This window comes from Homarus americanus, unplaced genomic scaffold, assembly GCF_018991925.1.
Source record: "Homarus americanus isolate GMGI-L3 unplaced genomic scaffold, GMGI_Hamer_2.0 scaffold40248, whole genome shotgun sequence".
Classification (NCBI taxonomy): Eukaryota; Metazoa; Arthropoda; class Malacostraca; order Decapoda; family Nephropidae; genus Homarus; species Homarus americanus.
The window spans coordinates 11,633,769-11,640,921 of NW_024712526.1; the positions used below are offsets into that span (position 1 = coordinate 11,633,769).

At 41.1% G+C, this 7,153-nt stretch overlaps 1 protein-coding gene across 1 annotated transcript in view; it reads right to left on the reverse strand.

The window, feature by feature from the left end:
• The window catches only part of LOC121863696, a 48,645-nt gene that overhangs the window by 20,749 nt on the left and 20,743 nt on the right, over nucleotides 1-7,153 (reverse strand). The window lies entirely within an intron of this gene.

The window sequence follows — 7,153 nt, forward strand, 5'->3', positions numbered from 1 at the left end:
CAGAGCGTGAGGCTTTGTCTGACCCAACAACTGTCAGAGGACCAGTTAGCGTTCACCTGTCATGGCCTGTCTGATGGAAGACCTGTCAAGGCATAAGAAATATTTTATTTTGTTATTATTTTACTTGCTATTTAACGCAGGCAATCACCGACGTTTGTTTAATTATGTGGACCAATCAGCTTTAAATACTCAAAATGCTGATTCTGGCCAGTTAGGTACAGTGTGGGTACAGTGAACTAACCCCACGGTACACAAGGACACCACATGATCGGCACTGTACTTGATCACCTTCACACCTACAACTGTAAATTAAGTACCTATTTACAACTACGTGGCCTGGGATCGAACCTGTGTCCCTTAAGAGAGTCAGTCAGTCGTCACAGGTAATATATTCCCCAAGACACTGTAACGTCACGGGACCACCTGGGAAGACATTGCTATTTTTACCTCGGGAAAGAAAAGACAAATACTTCTGTAGTCTTAGGGGTGAAAGATTATTTTTCCTCCTACTCCTCCTATGGGAAAAAAACTATTTTCCCTCCTCGTACGGGAAAAAAAACTATTCTCCTTACGGGAAAAGAAAAGACTTTTCTCCTTCACACTATGGAAAGAAAGAGAGAATATTTTATTACCTCCTGTTAAAAAAAGATAGATTTCTTTCCTCCCGCTGTGGAAAGATGATGACCATTTTATTCCTCACATTCCCGGAGAGAGAGAGAGAGAGAGAGAGAGAGAGAGAGAGAGAGAGAGAGGAAACTTTAATGGTATATTGATATTTGTAGTTTGTAAAGAATTATGGTTCGGAAATTTACATATAAATAAAAAGACGAAATAAACAAGGTCTCTCTCTCTCTCTCTCTCTCTCTCTCTCTCTCTCTCTCTCTCTCTCTCTCCATTCGAACTTTCTCTATATATTCTCACATTCCATCTTTCTCTTTCTCTTTTTATCTCTATCTCTGTGTATCTGTTCGAACCCTAATACTCGAACCCTAATACTCGAACCCTAATACTCGAACCCTGGTCCTCGAGGCTTCATTTACATACGTGTCTCCCCGTCTGTTGTCGTGAGATGAAACGACTTGACAGAGTGGGAGGAATTTCCTCAAGAACTTATGTACAGTTGTGAGAGATTAAGTGTCTGTCTGTCTGTCACACACACACACACACACACACACACACACACACACACACACACACACACACACACACACACGCACACCTTAAACAAAATCCCGCAAACAAAATTTTTCATCCCGAAGAAGAAGAAAAAAAAAATCACGGACAAAACGAAAAAAAAACGAAAATCCGCAAAAATCGGCCTAAATTGGCAAAAAATTCACTCTTGCGTTTGGGTAAAATCTGAGGCCATCATCTTAGAGCGGGCGACCTGAACCAAACCGTAAGTTATGATGCGGGGAATAAAAATACCCCCTATCAACCACTCCCATCACCCTCCCATCACCCCTCCCATCACTCCCACCCCTCCCATCACCTCCCATCACCCCCCATCACCCCCTCATCTCCCTCATCAACACTTCTACCCCCCACCCACCCTCCTTACTTTTTGTTTTGGTAGGGGGGAGGGGGGAGGGAGATGGGGGGAGGGGTGAGGGGTGGGGAGAAAAGGGGTGAGAGAAGGGGGTAGGGGATGAGGGAGTTAATGGGTGAGGGGGGATGTGATGTGATGGGGAGGGGTGGGGTAGTGGAGGGGAGAGGGAGTGAGGTGGGAGGAGGGAGGGAGAGAGAGAGAAAGAAGGAGGAGGTAAATTGGTGAGGGAAGGAGGAGGAGAGGGAAAGGTCCAACAGCTCTTAACCAATGATGAATCGCTGGTTGATAAAGGTGAATTCTGATTGGTGGAGGACTATTACTTCTTGGGGGGCTTCGACTCCAATGAATTTAGTTCGAAAGCTGCCGTGGTAGGTGTTGTTAATCTCTCTCTCTCTCTCACAGTCTCTCTCTCTCTCTCACACACTTTCTTTCACTTACCTTTTCACTCTCACTAACACACACTCACACACACACACACTCCCAGCAACAGAATACCTGGGAAGCATTTTGCGTGATGTTCTTCCTTAATTACTAGGAAATTATGTGTGAGAGAGAGAGAGAGAGAGAGAGAGAGAGAGAGAGAGAGAGAGAGAGAGGCATATCTCCACGCCCTCAGAGTAAAAATCAGTTATGGACTTGTGTCATTGTTTCACTCAGACCATTTCTCTCCCCTCCCCCGGTCGGTCTGGTCTCTGGGTCCGTCGGATCCTTCGGGGGGTTAAGATTTAGTCTTCTTTTAGGTCTTTTGGTCTTTTTTTATTGGTCTTGTCTTTATTTTGGTCTTTTGTTTGTTTTTCTTTTGTTTTTGGTTGTTTTTAAGTATTTTTAGTATTTTTCGTCTTTTTAGGGATTTTTTATATTTTTGTCTTTTTAGTGATTTTTATTTTTCCTCTTTTTAGGGATTTTTATTTTACTTTTCGGTCTTTTAGCGAATGAGGGAGACGGAGAGATAGGAGAAGGAGGAGGGGGAAGAAGGGCAGGATATAATCAGAGGTGTGGGGGCAGGATATACTGTCATACTTTCTGTTCAAGAGGAAATTATGTGCCAAAACTTTTCACTTTACTTAACCATTGTGAATTTAGTGTCATTACCTTCTCTCCCTCCCTCCTTCTCTCCCTCCCTCCTTCTCTCCCTCCCTCCCTCCTTCCTTCCCTCCTTTCTTACTTCCCTCCCTCCTCCTCCTCCTCCTAAAGGTAGACACACAGGTAGTTGGTTTAATTTGATGATCGTAGGGGCGTGACGGTCCAGCCTGGAGACGTGTATGCCGGATTACTTCACCAAACACTGTCTGTCTCTGTCTGTATGTCTATGTATCTGGCTGTCTGGCTGTCTGTCTGTCTGTCTGTCTGGATGTCTGTCATTCCCTCTGTACACACTCATTCACCTTATCCACGAACACACACACACACACACACACACTTCACGGTGCGCCTTCAAGAATTTCGAGTAAGACTTTAGTTGCTATCTGTGAGCATGTCTTGTCTTGCCCCCCTCTCTCTCTCTTTCTCTTCTCACTATGGTTTCCAAATCTGCTTTTAAAAGACTAAGTTTTGCCTGGCAATTTTGTCCAGTTGTAATGGTTCTGTTTGTCAGCCCCTTGTTTTATTGTGTGTGTGTGTGTGTGTGTGTGTGTGTGTGTGTGTGTGTGTGTGTGTGTGTGTGTGTGTGTGTGTGTGTGTGTGTGTGTGTGTGTGTGTGTGTGTGTGTGTGTGTTTCTGGGTTTTGTTAGTTGAAGGTTTAAGTGTCTGTTTTTTTTTCTGTTTGTGTGTTAAATGGATCTGTGTTTGTTTTATTCCATTTTTATCCTTCCTTCCCTCTCAGTCTCTCTCTTTTATCTCCTCTCCTCTCTCTCTAACACCCCCACTCTCACTCTCCTTCATCCTCTCCTCCCTACACATCTCTCTCCCTCTCTCCCTACACGTCCTCCTTGCTACCTGTCTCACCCCCCCTCCCTCTCTCTCTTCTCCCTCCCTCTCCCTACACCCCACGCTCTCCCTCCACACCTCTCCCCCTCTCTCTCTCTATATCTCCCTCACCTCTCTCAGCCACAAGCCCTGGCAGGTCCTCACAACAGACGTGTTAGGAAGAGAGTCAGGCAATAACTGAGGGGGGCATTGATTCTCTGGTCTGATGGTTTTCAGATTACGACTACTCTCTCTGTCTAGTCTCCTGTTTTTGTTTCCCAATCTCGCCTCCTCCTCCTCCTCCTCCTCCTCCCTCCTCCTCCTCCTACTCACTTCATTTCCGATTGGATTACTCACTACTACTACTTCCATGTATTTAATCTGTGGGATGATTCTCAATATGTAACTTAATATGTGAATTCATATGTCGTCCGTGTCGCCTGTATTATATATGTGTTTGGTTGTGTTGCCTATGTTGTGTTTAATTCCTTATCTCAATTCCTCTGTTTATTATTCCATCTCTCTTGTCTATTTTGGTGCTAGGGAAGGTGTGATGGTCGTGATCCTAAGTTCGGTTTTCATTTTTGTTTACCTTAAGTTTGGCTGTAATTTTTTATCCTAAGTTTGGTTTTCATTCTTTAAATTCTAAGTTGGGTCGTATTTGAATCTTTTCTCATTCTGGCATTTATTGTTTATGTCTTTTCCTTGTTATCTATTACTTTTTTTATCAACAATTCTTTTTGTAGTTTAGGTTCCATTAGCATTCGTCTTTTGTTTATTTTCTTGAAGTGATTTGATCGTCATTTGTTTCAAGTTTGTGGGGTTTATTGGTTGCTTTGTTTACATATGTGTTCAGGTTGATGGTATTGACGGCATAGGCGTGAAGAACAGCTTTGATCGGCTTTTGTTTCCACGTTGTACCTTTTATTGGTTTCTGTGTTTACATTTGCTACCACGGATCCCACGAGCTTATAGTATAGATAACATGGAATTGAAGGACTGTCTATTGGCTTTTGTTTCAGTATTGTTGCGTTTATTGGCTTCTGTGTTTACACTTGTTACTACGAACTTGGAACTTATAGTATAGACGATATGAAGATTAGGGACTGCTGATTGGCCTTTGTTTCAGTATTGTTGCGTTTATTAATTTTCTATAGTACAGACGACATAAACATAATGAACCTCCGAATGACACACACACAGTAAACAAAACACAATAAACATATTTGAACGTTTGTTGTTTACAGTCAGTCTTACAAACAACACAAAATTTAGCAGTAAACAGCTATAATTCGGGGAGATTATTCATGAATTATCGTGTGCTGGCAGAGGTGTTGTGATAATCTGGTGTAATTGACAGATGATCCCCAGTGAGTGTTCAGGTGGTCACGGAGGTGTATGTATGTATGTATGTATGTATGCATGTATGTATGCATGCATGTATGTATCCTCTCTCTCTCTTTCTCTCTCTCTCTCTCTCTCTCTCTCTCTCTCTCTCTCTCTAACAAAACATCCTCACAGACAAACAAACACAATATGATTTATACACACACACCGGGACCAGTCCTTCGTTCCTAACATAATCGCTAAGTCCAATTGTGTTTATGTACTCACGGGAGGGGGTAATAAGGAGGGGTGAGGGTGAGGAAGGTGGGGAAGATCACAGGATGGAGATGAGAGAGAGGCAAAGGGGGAGGTAGGGAAGGGAGAGGGGGGTAGGTAGGCATTCTAGTATGCAAACGAGGCAATAACGTGTACAGGGAGGAATTTATGACGCTTGATACACATACACACACACACACACATTCTCAAAAGTTCTCCTACACGTTAATCACAACTTTGGGAGGAGGTGAGGGGAGTGATGTAGGCGTTGTGTTTAGTGTTAGCGTGTTGTGGTGGTGGTGGTTGTTGTTATTTTTGTTATTATTAGTATTTTCATATATTATTATTATTGTTGTTTTTACTATGATCCTCCTCCTCCTCTTCCTAGTCGTTCTTCTTCTTCTTCTTCTTCTTCTTCTTCTTCTTCTTCTTCTTCTTCTTCCTCTTCCCTACACCAACATGGAGACCAGAACAAAACACAGTGACTCCTACCTTACGTAACGTCACCTCTTCCTCTCGCCTCTATTACAGTTACGAGAAAAACACTTATTTTCTCGTAAGATATTTTGAGATAATTTATAAAGACGGTCGTTATAATGTTGATGTATGCTGATAAATGGACTGGGTAAGAGACATAGGTGTAATATATTCGATACTAGGGGAGAATACTTGAGAGATATTTGGGGAGACTATTTAAACTTGGGGGGTGTGGGGAGGGTGGTGGGGGTGTGGGGAGGGTGGTGGGGGAGGAGTTTGGGTGTTATTATTATTATGATTATTTTTATTTATTGTCTCTTTTTCCATTCTCTCTCTCTCTCCTTAACTCCTTCCCCTCACATCACCCTCCCCTCCTCCCCCAAGATGTTAGGCTCACTACAAAAAAGTTTCCTCATAAAGAAAGAACGAGATACGGGTTACCTCCTCACACTCCTCTTCCTTCTTCTCTTCCTTCTTCTCTTCCTCCATCTTTTCTTCTTCTTCTTCTTCCTCTTCCTGTGTCTCTTCTCTTTACTCAGTTACATCATTCCCATTTATTTTATTAATTACCACAGCTTGAACGTGTATGTATGTATGTATGTATGTATGTATGTATGTATGTATGTATGTATGTATGTATGTATGTATGTATGTATGTATGTATGTATGTATGCACCATCGAAAAAGTAATTTAAAAGAGTTATTGTCTCATTTGATGACATAAATCTACTTTTGCTTTCTGTGTAACGATAGATAGATAGATAGATAGATAGATAGATAGCTAGATAGATAGATAGATAGTTACCATCTTATTAAATAATCCGAAAAAATACATAGAAGGTACCTAACGTTACAATTGAGGAAGTGAAGGTGGTCGAGTACAGTGCCGGCGACTGTAACCTTCTTGTGTACCGGAGATATAGTGTACAGTATACTATATCCGCACTGCTTCTAACAGATCTTCGGGTATATGGGACACTTTATGTTTTGTTTATCTATTTATTTACAGTTAATTAATTACATAGAGCACAAGACAGTATGTAATATTGAGTGGTCTGTCTGTCTGTCTGTCTGTGTATGTGTCTGTATGTCTGTGTATGTGTGTGTGTTTGTCTGTCTGTCTGTCTGTCTGTGTATGTGTGTGTGTTTGTCTGTCTGTCTGTCTGTGTATGTGTGTGTGTTTGTCTGTCTGTCTGTCTGTGTATGTGTGTGTGTTTGTCTGTCTGTCTGTCTGTGTATGTGTGTGTGTTTGTCTGTGTGTCTATCTATTTATCTATGTTAGTACACAACACCTAATTACTTACATATACTTGGAATTAATAGTTTCAATAATGTTTAATTAATACTTATCTTAATAACATGTCAAATTAATAAAGAAAAATAATTTTAATTTTCAAACACAATATTATCCTTTTTATATCAAATTATTAAAACAAAACTTGTAAATATATATATATATTTTTTTTTTAATCTCTTAGAATTCAAGTTTTACAGAAGTACAAAGAATCAAATTTGCGTAAACCAAAAATATTCTGCGTCATATAGAGGAAATTGTGTCGTTACGGTAATTTATGGAGCCAATAACAACAACCATTGGAATGTTGTTATTTTTCGGTGATT